Source organism: Parasteatoda tepidariorum, chromosome 1, assembly GCF_043381705.1.
Source record: "Parasteatoda tepidariorum isolate YZ-2023 chromosome 1, CAS_Ptep_4.0, whole genome shotgun sequence".
In the NCBI taxonomy this organism is placed as follows: Eukaryota; Metazoa; Arthropoda; class Arachnida; order Araneae; family Theridiidae; genus Parasteatoda; species Parasteatoda tepidariorum.
The window spans coordinates 100,371,238-100,388,522 of NC_092204.1; positions in this window are offsets into that span (position 1 = coordinate 100,371,238).

Sequence of the window (17,285 nt, forward strand, 5' to 3'; positions counted from 1 at the left end):
ATGTACCGGCCAATTTGGTACAGCGTTATTTCGTCGTTGTTATTCACTGGAAGAGCAGTCACATTAGTATTTTCAACTCGAAATACTGCCATATTATATACTGCCTTAGTCACATACTTGCAAATATATTTGATGCTCTTCTTTTAAGGGCGAGCATAAGTATTACAGTTTAATATGACTTGTTGCAACGTGCGTGAATGTTACTTTTGATTAATTATGTTTCTATGTCTGGTTTGGAATCGTTTAAATAAAGATATATTTAAAATATACGTTGAATTTGTCCAAAAAATTAGTTATAAACCTATTCTCAGACCTACTGAATATACATATAAAATTTCATCAAAATCGGTCGAGCCGTTTAGGAGGAGTTTAACCACTAAAACTGTGACAAGAGATTTTTATATATATATAGATTGTCCAAGAACAATAATTGGCAATATGTTTGCCAAGATTGTTTTTCGTTTTATTCTTATAAACGTGCATTTTTTATCAGATTAATTTGAAAGATTTGTGTTTCTTCTGATTAAATTCTTAATAATTGTTATTATTATCTTTTGTAAAAGTTTGTAACGTTTTTTTCTTTAATTAGATTTTAAACTATAATATGAACTATTTTCTTGGGGCGGAACATTATACGTCGTAGTATAATTTTAATTTCTTCCACAGATTTCGTGAATTTTTTGGCGCCAACTAGAATTTTTTTAGAGCTTTTTGACTCCAGTCATTTTAAGATTTTTTTTTTATTTCCTTTTCTATTTTATTCAGAAGAGTTCTTCGTGAAACGTTCTCGTACAACGATTTGTAACACAACTTTTTAGGTCATCAAAAGTTGGCTTTTATCCTTCATCTTTTCTCGTTGCTCCAAAAATTCGAATAATAATTTTAGAATGAATGCCCATCAGCCACCTGAAGAAATACGAAATTTGTTAATTGTTTGTGAAGTTATTAAAACCACACAAAATAAGACTTCTTTGTTGATTGATGCATTCATTTTTAATAAAGATCGAAATCGAGATGATGGATATTATTGGAAGTGTGATGATCGTTTTTGTCGTGGAAGGGTTGTAACAACATTAATGAACGGTCAACATAATTTGACCCAGCACAATATTCTAAAACATAATCATTCAGCTAAAGCAAGTAGAGGTCCAGTAATGAAAGTTTGTGCGGACATGAAAGACTTGGCCAAAATAACAAATGACCAACCAACTGAACTGATACAAAATGCCAAAGCAGGAGTTTCGAGGGAAATCCTTCCATGCATGCTTCCTAATGATGCTCTGCGCCAGAAAATCAAAAGAAGTAGAAGAGTAGATAGACTTGCTGAATCACAAACTCTAGAGCAGTTTACTTTGCCTAATGAATATAGGATAACAACAAATGGCATTAGATTTGCAAAGGACATTTCAGTGGATGGTGAGAGAATTCTAATTTTTACTACCGATGAGAATTTGAATTTTTTAAAAGAATCTACTTTCTGGCTAATGGACGGAATTTTTAAAACTGTTCCTCACGTATTCCGCCAACTGTACACCATACATTCTTCAGTTAGGAATCTTTCAAACGAAATCTGCTCCTTTGTTTACGCATTAATGACGTCAAAAAAGAAGACTTTTATGTAAGATTCTTTCAAGAATTAATGGAACTGGGTATGGGGACAAACTTGGAATTCAAGCCAGATTTTATTTTGACAGATTTTGAAAAGGCTGCAATTAATGCGGTAAATTCAGAATTTCCGGGGTCACAAAGCAAGGTTGCCTCTTTCATCTGTGCCAATCGATTTTAGAAAAATCGAAGAACATAGTTTGGCAAAGAAATATGGCACAAATGAAGAGTTCAGTCTATCAATGTGTCAGATTCCTGCTTTGGCTTTTTTATTATCTTTGTAAATACCATTGGCATCCGAAGAATTAGAAGGTATAATGTCTGCGGATGCTAAACCTATTGTTGACTGGTTTGAAGAAAACAATGTGCATGGCCGTATTCGAAGAGTTTTAAATAATGGCCAAATTAACAGAGGCTTGCCTCTTTTTCCATCCGAAATGTGGTCGGTGTTTGAAAATAACGAGTTTTCATTTCCTCGAACACAGAACAATGTCGAGGCCTGGCATAGAAGTTGGGAGACTCTTGTTGGACGTTCTCATGTAGGAATCTTTGCCATAATTTCAGAAATTCGCAAAGAACACAATGAAACTAAATCGAATATTGAGAATATAATCCGAGGTGACTCCACTGAGAAAAAAAAGGAAAGGTGATATCACAAAAGAAATAAGGTTACGATCAGTTATTTCCAACCGAAACAATTTAACTACCTTGGATTTTCTTAGAGGTATTGCTCATTACCTCTCATTATAATTTAATTCTATTTAAGTCTTACTAGTAAAAAGTATCTAATTTTTTGTTCGAAAAGTAATAATTTTTTTTTAATTTTGTATTTGTGAGCCTTTCATTTAAAAAGAAAAAAGCAAAAAAATATGCAAAGAAAATTATATTTGAAATATCATCCTGAATAGACGCTAATTTTTTTCTTTAAAAAGTTGCAATATTCAACAGAATCCGATTTCGATTCTTAATCCTTATCCTTTAGAATTTTTTTTAAACTGAAAGCCAATTTTATTTTTTAACTAATCTGTATATAATAGTTTAGTATATTATTTTTATTTACATAATTTAATTTTTTTAATATATGAAAATTAATACGTGCAATAATATCAGGTGTTACTATATTCAATAATGATAATTTAATTTGATTAAATAAAAAAAATATTCACCTAGATTAATTTAATATCTTCAATATTAATATATCTTCTCAATATTAAAATTCAGATTTGTTTCGGTTATTTGCACATACAAAATATATTTAGCTATATTTTCACTTGGATGTTTTTCTTTTTAACAAATAAATATAAATAATGGGATACTTTACATTATTAGTCCTCTTTTTTGTATTCAAGTCATTCATTTCTGTAATCAATTACAGCACATTTATATTTGATATGTATATGTATTTTTTAAATTTGGTGAGGTATAACTAACACACACTGAGATATTTGTTAAGGTACCTAACTACAATTGAAATTTATATATATATATATTGTTTTGTATCTAAGAAAAAAAAGTGTTTTATTTTGCATTACTTGCGTTATTTGGATCTTTTTGAAAAACAAACATAATTTTAAGTTTATTCAATAGATGTGAAAAACGAAATTTTGTTATTTTAGATAAAAAATTTAAATAATGTTATAAACTAACACTAAATGAGTATCAATACATTCTTTTAATATCGAAGTCCCGTTTTTTTTTATTATTTGTAAATAAGATAAATATGTTAAATTATTTTCTATTTTACCATTTCTTTTTAAATTGAATTAATTCATAATTAAAAAAATGTCGAAAAAGTAAATATTTTTCAGACACAAGAAAATTGTAATGAAAATGTTACACGTATTTGAATTTCAGACAAAAATTCGAGAGAAGTATGCTACAAATATTACTAGCTGAATGCCCGTTCTTCGCACGGGGTGAATAAAAAATAAGTAAAGTATCTATAAATCCCAGTAGAGAAACACTACGAAATCATGCTCATAACTGAAAAGCACATAAGCGGCTCTATGAAAGAGCTTAATGGAAGAACCAGGTAAGTGACATTTTTAGGGGAATTAATGAATCACTGGGTTTGTCTTTCTTTAAATCTTAACACAACTAATCACATGAATTTTTAGCATGCTAGTATGATTTTTTATTTCAAATTAAGCAATAAGGTTTTATTTTTTTGGTAGTTAGGTTTTATTTAAAATAAGGAACAATAAAGAGAAGAATTATTAGTCCCGTCTTCTATTGAATAGGTAATAAAATAATTCGGATACAATTTTTTTTTTTTTCATTCTCAAAATGTCACTTACCTGCTTCTTCCACCAAGTTTTTCAAGTAATATAGTTAAAATAATTACATTTTTTATTATTCAATATTATTTGTTGCCATTTACGGTGACTTTACGTTATTGAAGTAAGTAAAACTTGCTTTTGGTAATTCATCCTATTTAAATAAAAAGAAACTTTATTTAGCATCACTTGGCATGCTATTATTCGCGGTTAAACCATAATAGTCAAAATTTACCATTATCAAATAATTTTCTCCGGTACATATTCTTTTCGAGGGACTGTTCTAAAGTAACGGTATTTAAACGGCTTAGTATTGGTTCTGTTTTTATCATAACGAAATATATCATTATAATATTTTATATCTATATTATCATATTTGGTACTTATTATATAACCCTTCAACATTTAAATTTTGTGAAAAATATATTTGTTAGTTACAGCCAACTAAAGCAGAAATTTAAATTTTTTTTTTTTTTTATTCTTATTAGAAAACTTGACAAATAGATTTGACGATAATTTTAACCTACCTGTTGATAAAAACTGGCCTGTCGACGAAACGACCCTGTCGATGGAATGACCCTTTCGACAAACCAGCCCTGTTGACACATAGACTTGATAATTTTTACCTGTCGATAAAAATTGGCCTGTCGACGAAATGACCTTGACGTCGACGAAACGGCCCGTCGACGAAATGACCTAGACGATGAAATGGCCTGTCGATGAAGTAATTGCCGATGAAATGAACCAGACCCGTTTTCGCCTGAGGGTTTTGCCAATGCGAAGGTTATTTGAGAAAGCTTCAACCTTTGTTTGTTATCTGAATAAAATGATATTTGCAGGGCATGCTTTCAAAAACCTATCTTTTAGATGCATATTAGAACTCTAAAAGTGCGAACGCTAGGGCGTGAACAGTTAAAAACTAAACAGCAGACCCTGTCGACGAACCAGCGCTATTGACAAATAGACTTGACGATAATTTTAATCTGTCGATAAAAATTGGCCTGTCGACGAAACGACCCTGTCGGCGAAATGACCCTATCGTTGAAATGACCCTATCGTTGAAACGACCCTGTCGACGAAACGGCCCGTCGACGAAATGACCTAGTCGATGAAGTGATTGTCGATAAAACGAACCAGACCCGATTAGATAGCTTGGACACATCAATAGATATGAAGACAAGAACCCAGTTAAAAATTACTTTCGACAAGCACAGGAAAAATGAAAGAGAGGTGACTATCACTCTTATATTTCACATGACACATGTAGGAGGGTTTAAAAATTTGTATTGTTTTGCAATATATTTAATAATAAAAATAAAACAAACATACGATTTTCGAAGGCATTGTTTTACATTTTAATCATAATTTTATGTATCTTCCATTATAAAGTGCTTTTTTTTTGCATTTAAATTGATTAAAATGTAATGTTTCAATTATAGTTACAATAAACTCTCAACTTCAAAAAACTTATTGAAACTAATGTTTTTATTAATTTGCTTTGTATTAATGCTTATTGGAGAATATTGTTTCATCATACATTCTATTATATTAGCAGGATAATCGTATCATATTTCCATGATAATTACTTTTACAACATCATAAAAAATTAGTAAATTTTCGTTTCTTAAAGTCCGTTTTTTTTAAATTTGATAGTCCTAAACATTTAATTTGAATACCAATGATTTCAAAAATCATTTTTAATTTCAGAATTAGAAATTCCCATTGTAAACATAAAACTCTTGAATTATTTGAGAACTTTCATAACTATTTTAATAAGTATATTTGTTCAAAATTTTTAAATTCTCTTTTTTTTTTTATTCAAAATATTTTATCACTAAAACTTTTAGTAAGTTATATTAATTTTGTCTTAATATAAGCTTTAAATGGAATAATTTGTTACAAAATCAATTTATGTTTAAAATAAAAGATTTTCTAATATCTGTTATGACTTTTAAAATACATATTTTAAATAGCAATTCTTCACTCCTTTTATCATCACTTTTATCTTACTAGGATAATGATTTCATTTTGTCGTGATATATAGAAGAATCTCATTTCTAAAATTTAACCTTAATTTCTGATTCGAAAAAATTATCTATTTTTTTTATCATAATTTGAATTTTTCAAATAAACTATTTTTGATTCATTAACTATTTTTGATTAATTAGTGGATTTTAAAATATTAAGGTACATGTTATTGATATTTAAGAGATTTTTCTTTTATTGAGTTTAAATTATTTTGCCTAAATTGTAATAGGTAGCGCCACTGAACTATTACTTTCCACCATTGAGAAGAATACAAGAAAATCAACTCACGCCTAAGCAACTAAGCGAACGTCAACTTTTGCCCAGTAAATATTTAATCGTGGCGGCATCTATTGTGTATTATGTGCACTAATTTCAGTGCAGTGAAAGAGAAACGTCGTAATTTTCATTAATGTATTTTAATTTTTGTAATAATACCGAAATATTTTTAAATTTACTGTAAAATCAAAAATAGAAATAAGTTTAGTTTTGAAATCCAAGCTTTAGTAATAAAAAAATACAATTTTACTTAAAGAAATGATTATGGTAATTTTTATACCAAAGGATGAACAAAACAGAGAGAAATCTCGAACTAAAATAAGATTTCGATAACTTTTTTAAAATCATTTTATTTTTTACTTAGTGAGAGATTAAAAAAACCCAAAAACTTTTGATTTATATATTTTTAATACAGTCTTCAGTTTTAATTTGATAATTAGACCAAATATTTAAAAAAAAAAAAAATATTCGAAAATAAATAAATAAAATAAAAATAATTAACCGCTAAATTAATTGTGTGATTCAAAACTTTAAAACTTAAGATAAAAACTTACATGGAATAAAAACAGTATTGATTTAAATTCAAAGATTCCATTTAAATTGATTAATCATTACTGTATTACTTTGTAAAATAAATCAAAATAGAATTTAAGGTAATTTGAATTCATTTTTTTTTCAAATGAATCTATTAAATATTAGAACTTACTAAGAGTTACAGAGATAAAAATACTTCAAATAAAAAGAAATGACCGAAAATTTAAAATCGCGAATAATTGTTTTCTTAAGTGTTAATTGTACTAAATCTTATATATTACATAAGTGAATTTCAATTTTTAATTATAAAGATAAAAATAATTTTTAAAATTTTTGGCATTCATAATAAATATTTTAGATTTTCTCATATTATTAGCTTAAGGAAAATAAAGTACTTATTTTTTGCGACCATAAGAAAGAATCAGTAAGAAAATATTATTCAGCTATCATGGTAATCTCTAGTAATCTCTATTAACACGAAACAAATGAATAAAATCTGCAACTTTAATATATGTTTTAATTTGAGAAGTTATTGTAATTATAATTAAAGATTTGAAATGTTAGCAATTCAAAGCCAAAATAATTACAATATTTAAGAGCAAATTAAAAAAGTAAGACTGACAGAACAAATATAGTTCTTCACGACTTCCACATAATTTAAAAATCGAATTCTTTACGTTTAAACGAAGTGACATTAAATAAAATACTTTTCTTTATTGAATGCGGAGAAAGTATACATGCATTAGTCTCAAAAAGTGTGGTAAAATGAGGAGGATGGAGAAGAACCTTAGAGAAGATATTAGGATAAGGAGATATAAATCTCTCCTCTAAGAGTAGAACTGTCTTCTTGTCACCCTCTCCTATCCCTCACGGGTATGGAATAACTTTCCATATAGACTTAAACAAAATACTTGTCCCTCAGAATTTTCTGAGGAAAAGTGAACAGGAAGTTTGCGGTAAAATGTAAGTAAGAAAAAAATCTTCTCGTATTTATGGTTTAATTTATTCTCGTTAATAAAAATAAAAATCTAAATTTTTTAAGAATGCAATTATATTTTTTTCTAGCTCTGTAACATTTTCTCGATGATTTTAAAGTTCATCCCGACTGGGGGAGGGGGCAAAAGATGCCCCCCCTGATCCTTACTGGCGCCGCCCTTGTTAAGCAAATGAAGCATAAATAACATTCAGCTTTGTGATTTGCAAATTATTTAAAATTTGACAGAATAATTACGGCGTTTTTCACAGCATTTTCATTGGGCGTATAGACAAAGGAATCCAGGTTATTCCATGCACTTTCTTAGTAGTATGGATAGATTACTAGACTTTCTTCTACTAGGTTCATCTTCCTAAATTAATAAAATTTTATGATTTTATCAAATTAGGAATAATTTTATAATAATTGTAATTTTATCATAACTTTATAGTTTTTACAATTTACATAGATTGCACTGGTTAAGACTAATACTTGACCTAATAGTTGAAAAAAAAATGTTAGAACTGCTATCTAATTGTTATATGAATGTATGCGTTGTTAATTTCGAATTTTTGAGGCCTATAGTGACAAGAGTTTAGATTTTTCCACAATATAAAATAATTTAGTTTTTATAAGCACCTCAACTATAGCAAATATAATAATTTTTCTTAAAATATTTTTACCTATTAGACGACATACATACTGATAAACCAGTGATTATGAGGAAAAATAAACATTCGTTTTGAAAGGGGAAACAAAACTGTTTGATTAGCTGTCAGGCTATTAGCTATCCGATATATACGCTATCCACTTTTTCGTCAAGTTTGAATGTGAAAATTTTGCTCATGCTTCACCCATTTTCAAAATGGGTCTTATTTTGGGTTTAGCGGCGTGCACATCTTATTTGAACGTCATCACACTTTTTAACTGTGCTTAAGAGTAATAATAAACAATGTACATGCGTCGTCATTGCATGCGTTGCTATGGCGACAACTGCGGTTTGATAATTATTTTTATAATTCTTATTTTCAATTTTAATTTTTTTATGCATTAAATTGGTGAGTTTATTGAGATATGGAGACCAGAGAGATCTCATGAAGATTACTTGAGTTATGATTAAAAAATAATTTCATCATTTGAATTATATTTTTGCTTTTATTGTTTTATTAAAGAATCAGATATTTAAACCTACAGTTCAAACTAGATCGTTGTTAATACTAATTCAGGAGAATATCACAAATAAAGAGGGTCCCAAACTGATTGACTTGGTCCCAAAAGTTAGAGTTGAAGCAAGAAAAAAACGATGCCAAGGCCTAAACTTACTGAAGCTGAAAAAGCCAACAAGCGTAGACGAGAATACCTTAAGCGCTCTACACAAACAGAAAAACGAAAGGATTTCGTTCGCAAACGCAAGCATGAAGCCTGTTCCTCACAAAAGCACCAAAGAGGTTGACAGAATTGAACCCTATCGAAGAGCGAATGGTAGCTCTCCGAATCCCTTTCATGAAAATACGAGAACTGGGTGTTGATCACCAGTTAGAGATAAAAGGGTACATTGTCAACGTACCCAATGACTTGACCTGAACAGGACCGTAGACTGTCTTCCACGCAATATAAATGAGTCATTCACTGTTCATGTAAAATTGAAAAAAAGCCTAGCTTTCAAATCATATTTCATGCAAGAACTTGTGAATCCGAAACGGGTGTATGATGCAGCTTACAATCTAAATCAAACATCATTTCACCAATCCGAAAATGTTAATATTGATCTCGATTGGCTGTTCAATGTCTGTTCAATCAACAAAAGATATTGCACCGAAAGTTTCGGAGCTGTATTCAAATTACGTCCGCGAAATTATGTACCGAGCAGTTCAAGATTAACAGTTCAAAATGTCCAATATGAAAACACAATAAAGTTGCTTTTCCAAAAAAGAAAAAAAAATTAGACAACAACCATATGGGTAATGGATGGCCTTGCGATGATCACAAAATTTTTTAGAGATGTTTTCCTTATATTTATACTATCTATTCGATTTCATTATACGATTTAGTTAGAAGAAGTTTAACTTCCATAATTTCCAAATCCAGGGAAAATGTTTGTTTTGTTTTTGAGGTCGAAGTAAAGATAATAATCTACTACATTAGTGTTTTTAACTTACTAGTTTTTGCAAAATCTCTTATTGTTTTTGTTTTTTTTAAATCTCCCTCCTAATGTCTCAATATGAATTCACTAAGTTTCTCTCTTTTTGGAGAGATGAGTTTCAAAAAATGTGACTCGAGATAGGGTGTTCTTGTGAGGTTTTTTTTCCCAAAAAATTTAAAAAACAATGCTCTGTTTTGAAAATGTGTAAACGCTGTAGATAGGTAAAATGGGTACCGATGTGATATATTTTATTTCAAATATGCTTATTTGGCCTAAGATGTAAGTTGACCTAAGTTGTCAACTTTTTGAATAAGATTTTTTTTTTGATAAAATTAATACTGAAACGAAGAAAAAATATTTTAGTAATGCTATTGTTTGAATAACGGTTATTTCGTTGGTGTTTTGACGATTCCTTTTACCCTAGATTTAACTATCCTCACCATTCCTTTATACCGAGAAGAGAAACGGGACAACGGTATTAATTTTAGTTTAGTTCTCTATAAATTAATTTACGGGTTTAAAATACTGAAAATCTAATTTCTTTTTCTTTTGCAAAAGAATATAAGGTGATAACTTCTATTGCAAAATAAAACAATACTGCTTAAAGAATGAATTCCTCTCGAGGATTTCTCGAACATTCATTGTGTAAAATTCCCTCCTTTATCTCTATTCTTCATTTAGTATGTCTAAGGATCAATCTACTTACTGTTAGGACTGCTATATTTTTTATTTCCTTTTACAATAAAACTAACAAAAACGTTGTATTTTTGAACACTTTTGGTAGAAAACATTGTATTATTATTTGTATATTATTTAATATTTATTATCATATGCTGTGATGTGGCTGCATCACACTTGCGCAGAATCGTTTTTCATTTTAACTGGTTCAATTCAGTTTTGCTAGTTATCGTTCGCATGGAAAATTTAGTTCAGTTATTTTGGTTTTGGTTTTTTTTTAACCGTGGTGGAATTTCCATCTTTAAATGGATATATTTAGAGCGATTCTTATTTAACTGTAACCTTTAAGGGGTTATGTATCCCCCGGCCAGCTTTTTTAGCGTCACATGATGAATATGCGTGTATGAGAGATTTTTAAAATTTTATTTTTAGCCTCCGTCTTCCGCTGTATGTCTGTATTTTGTCTAAATATTTTCGGAAACCTCCAAGTAAATTAAAAAGAAATGAAATGTGGAAATCAAGTAATTTTTCTCTTCCTTTTTGTTTTCCAAGAGAGAAAAATATAGTTCACAATTTGGACACGCCGTCAGGAAGATGGCACGTGATTACCTTTTTTCATCATTTTAATGTGTAGAGAGTGTAACAGCATTGTGAAACTTTAAATGAATGATCTCATTATTAACAAATAGAAAAAATTATGAAAAGATAATAATTGAATAAATTAAATGAAGAAAATTGCGATCACACGTTACCCATTGGCAAAATGGATATTGTCAAATTTTTTTTAGAAAAGAAAATTTATTGCGTTTTCATCTTGGACATCTTTAACTGTTAACAGGGTTGGAACCTGAGAAAGGAAGTGAACTGTCTATGGGGAGGAAGAGTAGAGGAAACCTTTTCCCCTGGTGGTCAGTGAAACTCCTCAGAAATCTGGGAGGATTAAATCATTACAGTGAGGGTTTCGATTGGCCTGAGGGTCATCCCCTCCGTTCAAATCCGCGTTTTTTCTTTGTCAAGTTATCGCTACTGTAATTTAAAATTTTAGAAGTGTTTAAGGCATATGATCTCTCTTACATACCAATCTGTATTATATAAAACGCTAATACGTATGTATCAATAAAACCGATGACATTTATTTTCTAGCGTTGGCAACAGTTTTCATTTTTAATTGATGGGCTTCGGCACGCAAGAGCACGTAGTGAGCATCATATGGCCAATCTATATTATATAAAACGCTAATACGTTTTAATTGATAGGCTTCGGCGCGCAAGAGCACGTAGTGAGCATCATATGTCTAATCGGGTGAATTCTCACCGAATTATCAAAAAAATTCTCACAAAATAATCTTCATCAAAGCCGATGCTTTACATCCGGCTTTCAGTACCTACTATTTCATATTGTTTTACAACACATGGTTTTAGCCCTCTGGTGGGAAAGACTTTAAAACAAAACTTACAACAAAACTTACTATGCCAAAAAATACTGCGATAGGATTGTAACTCATGTTAATTACGTTGATTATTACAAAAATAACTGAACAAAGTTTTGTAATCCTAGCTTCATATTCATTCATAGAGATGAAGTCATTTCTATAAAAAAAAACTAATTTTTTGGATATATGTTTTCTTATTGATACATTATTTATAACAATACTGTTTATTATAAAATTGAAAAAGTTACAAATATATAAAAATTAAAATAAAGTATTAAAAATTCATAAAATATCATGTATCACATTTTACTTTTATGTATCATATATATCCCCTTTTTGATAAGTCTCAATTGAAAAATATGCTGAATTTATTTCTTTAGGTTCATCGATGTAAAAGTAAAGTTGCTTAAATCCAATGAGAACAGTGTTTTAAATATATAGTTGGAAAATATATAGATTAAATATATATTTGGAAAAGAACAATGTAATGTCTGTTAAAGCTAAACTTTTGATCAGAATGACAAGAAATTTAAACATGTATAATATTATGTCCTCTAATCCTATTTCACAAAACAATCACGAATGACACCAATTTTTTGGGACATTCTAAATTGAAGTCGAACTTTTTAAGGAATATAAAAAAAATCATAAAATGTTTTGCTAAATACAAATAAAGCAGTTTTTTTGAAAATGAATTTGAATAGATGTGGATTTCTGAGATGAAAGATAAAACATTACAGTTGTTATTTATGAAATTTACAAAAAAAAGAATTTTACTACAGTTTTTATTAATTAGCGTAATAAAATCATATGGATTTTTTAAAGAAACTTTTGCATTTGAAGTATTTCTATGTTCTTTTAAATGATTAAAATGTAATTTGATGTTATATTTTTTGGTATTAGGATATAAATTATCAATATTTATACAAAACTGCTTATTAAATTATATGCAAGTTTTTCATAAAATTAAACGTGACATTTAATTTATGAATGAAAACAAAGTTATTAAAAAATCCTAAAAATTCAAAGTTTTGATTTACAGTTTTAGAAATATAAAAGTTACATTAATTTCATAAATATAAAATAATAACAAACTCCAATCATTAAAATAAATGTATGCGCTAACAATGAACTGTAAAATCATGAACTAATGTCGAATGCACTATATAAAAAAATTTGGTACATAAAACAATTCTAAGAGTACATGAACATATAAATATAAATATATTAAGTAATTTAATACAAGCATTTGCTTACCTCCCAGGAAATGGATTTAATTAATGAGTACTTGCATTCAAAAGATAAACTTTATTAAATGGCAGAAAATAGCTAATTTAAATGATGGTGGAATAGAAATGTGAGAATATTTAGAATGGCAGAGAAAGTCTCTTAATACAAAGATGACATAGGATTCCAGAAGTACGATAAAGACTATTTCAAAATATGAAGGACATTTGTCCATAACGTAAACTGAAGCGGCTATTTTTGAGGTATAATATGACTCTTCCTGAGTATTGTTGAAAGTTAGCCCATGCAGCATGAAAGGGCAAATAAACGTTAAAAATCCGTTCGTCCGTTATAAGGTTTTGGGCTTACGTTAAAATTACGTTAATTTCACGCGAAGATTTTCACAATTTCTTTATTCGCTAAAACGTATACGTTAAAATTACGTTAATTTCACGTGATGATTTTCACTATTTCTTCATTCGTTAAAACGTATACGTTAAAATGACGTTATTTTAACGTTATCAATTTTCCCTTTAATTATTTCGTTAAAAATACGTACTTAAAATACGTTATTTTAACGTGCAAATTTTATCCATTTTTTGACCTTTTTTTAAAAACGTTTTATCAACGAAAAAGTGACGCTTTGTTGCATAGTTATATTTACGTTATTTTTTTGGGATTATAAACGTAAATTTAATGGTAAAAATGTTTCTAAAAAAAGGGAGTGAGTCCCAAGAAGGATATTATTTAAAAAGGAGTTTTTGAAAATTATTATAAAAATTACTCAGAAAATTGTGTACTTTTAAATTCCATGTTTTTACTGCAATGAAAGAAACATTTATTTTAAAATAATGATTAAATTTTTTTTTTCTTTCAAAAACTTCATAAATAGAAAAAACAAAATTTAATTATTTTGAAAAATGTATCAATCTTGTTTCTTTAATGTAGTATATATCTCCATTACTGAAAGAAAGAAAAAACATACGTATCAAAACACAGATAAAAAGGAATTCTCATAATTAGTTTCCGTAATAAAATTTAGTGTAGGAAGTTTTAAAATAATTGCTTTTATTAGAAAACCTTTTTTACACACAAAAAAATTTATTACATTTTGTTTTGAATCTTGAATTTTATAATCTAGAAATTGTTTCATAATAAAATCTTATATGAAAATCATATATAATAAAAAATACGTACTAAAAATCCGTTATTTTAACGTGCACTTTTTACCCATTTTTTAACCGTTTTTTAAAGTCGTTATTTTAACGAAAAATTGACGTTTTGTTGCATAGTCATATTTACGTAAATTTTTTGGGATTATAAACGTAAATTTAATGGTAAAAAGTTTTCAAACAAAAAGGGTGAACCTGTGAGAGCTCAAGAAAGATAATCTTTTACGTCTTTCTTGAATTCGAATAAACTGAACATAGCAGATTATCATTACAATTCATATTAAATTTTTAAATACTTATAATTATTTTTGCTTCATTAAACTGGTTATAAATATTTGCTTGTTGATAATATTGAGTCGGCTCATTATCAGTAACTGACAAGGGAAATATGAGTTTTAATTCTTATATAACTAAACTATGATGAAAATTAAGAAATTTTACGAAATACTGAATAAAGTAAAAATTTGCTACAACTTGACAAGCAACGAACATAACGTAGAAACACATTACTTAAATTTATATTATCTCTGTCTAGAACAAGAGTCGTGGTGTAGCGGTTACAGCGTTCGCTTCAAGGGTACGGCGTCCTACATTCGATCCTACTCTAGAGTGGGATGTTAATTTGCGAATAATTATAATTATTATTATTCAGAGATCATAAATTAAAAAATTTATTTTTTTTGTTATTATGTAAAAATTGATTCACTATTTTTTTATATTGCAATTATCGCTCACCATACGAGCTTATAAAAAATAATTTTAATATTCATTAATTTTATTTTCTAATTTTAATATTTATTCATTAATTATTATTAATAATTATTATTTTCTACTTCTAACAAAATGAAATAAAAACGATTATTTTCGGTTCACTTTGTTAACATTTATTTATTAATTTCTTACTTTGCTATAATCGCTTAACGTATATAAGTTTTTTCGAAATAATTACTAAGAAATGTGTCTACTTTTAAATTCCATGTTCTTACTGCATGAAAGAGACATTTACTTTATTTTAAAATACTGATTTAATTTTTTTTCCTTCCAAAAACTTCATAAATTGTAAAAAAAGAATAAAAGTATTTTGAAAAATTTATCAATCTTGATTCTTTAATGTATATAATATTTATTAATGAAAAAAATATACGTATCGAAAGACAGGTAAAAAGATTATTCTCATAATTAGTTTTCGTAATAAAATTTAGTGTGGGAAGTTTTAAAATATTTGTTGTTAATAAAAAACGTTTTTACACACAACAACGTTTTTACAAATTTATTAAATTTTGCTTTGAATCTTGAATTTTGTAATCTGAAATAGTTTAATTATAAAATCTTAATTGCAATAAGTAAATTATTTATGAAAATCATATATAGTAAAAAATAATATAAATTTATAAAATATAAAAAATAATATAAAATAGCATAAAATATAAATAATAATTGTAAGTTTTGCTGTAATGTCAGAAAAATATTTTTTTTATAAGAGCAAGTAATGATAATTCTTTATTTCTTTGCAAAATATTATTTATGAGTGAGTTTTTGTGTATGTGAAATTGAAGTACTTTTAAAAATAGTTAGAGTGTTAGTTCGATTTATTTTTCAGAACTGTCAGTTTTTGGCATTCTTGCATTGAATAGCCTGTTTTTTTTTCTTTCTTTTTCATATCGGACAATAATGTTACATAACAGGGAATTTTAGTAAAATTTACCTAGGGACACAATGCTTGGAATTTTTTAAATAGTTAATGAAGTTAAATAAATTGTTTTTAATTACTTAGATCATATAAATAAAAAAGAAAAGGATTTAAGTAAGGAAAAGAGAAAGTTCCTCGAAAATTGAAATTAAGTCCTAAATTTTGCAATGCTAATACATAGACCCTAAAAAAAACCCACCTTTAAGAACAAAAAAAGAAGAGAGAAATTAAATATTTGTTTTTTCATATTTTGAAATTAGTGCGAAAAATTTTTTTCTATGTTTTTTGACCAAGATTTTTTCATTTAAACTTAGTTCCCGGTTAATAGGGGTTTTAAGGGCCATTCTAGTCCTTGACGAGGGTGGTGCTCGATCCTCGACACCACCGAGTACATGCGATATATGTGCTATTAAAATCTGTGGAATCGAGAGGCCTGTGGTCGGTCGCATTGCTGTACCAAATGTACAGGGATCTGGAGAAAATTCCCTACCCCTTCAGAGATTTAGGTCTAAATGGATGATAAGCCTAATGTACAGCTCTAGTGCGACGTAACTAAAACTCCTACCTTCATTAATTCGTTGACACATTATCTGTTTACACTGTGTTATCTGGGAATACAATTTCAACAAAATCTTTTTAATATATGCATACATTGCTTTTAAAATGAAGACAAATATTAGCAAGCAAAAACACAGATTCATAAAAATTTACTTTTTTTTTTATTATCTAAAGCATTGAAGAGGCAAATGGAACGTTCAACGAAAATAGATCCTTCCAGCTAAAATTAAATACAAAATTTTTAATATCATATATTATATGAAAATAACTTGATCCAAGTGGAATGTTAACTCGACGCCCTTTTTCACCCTTTTTGTTATAATCAAGTTTTCAAATCCATTATATTACCTCTTTTTTTTTTCTTTCTTTCTTTTTATTTTTTAAATGAAAATCGTGATTTAAAATGTGCTTTTTATTTAAATGCGTATTTTTTATGTAATAAATATTTTATAAATTTTTTCAAACTATTATTCTTAACACGGTCATCACCGACAACTAAAAAATAAAAATAATACCTAAATCATGAGACCATGCCTTTATGCATGCCAATTTAATGTATGTAAAATCTTCACCCACGCAGACGAGAAAAACAAAAAATAAGCACGAAATTTGAGAAATAACATGTAATCATGATATTATTCAAATTAACCAGAGGGTTAAAATTAACCAGAGATAAATAAATGTACTTGTTGA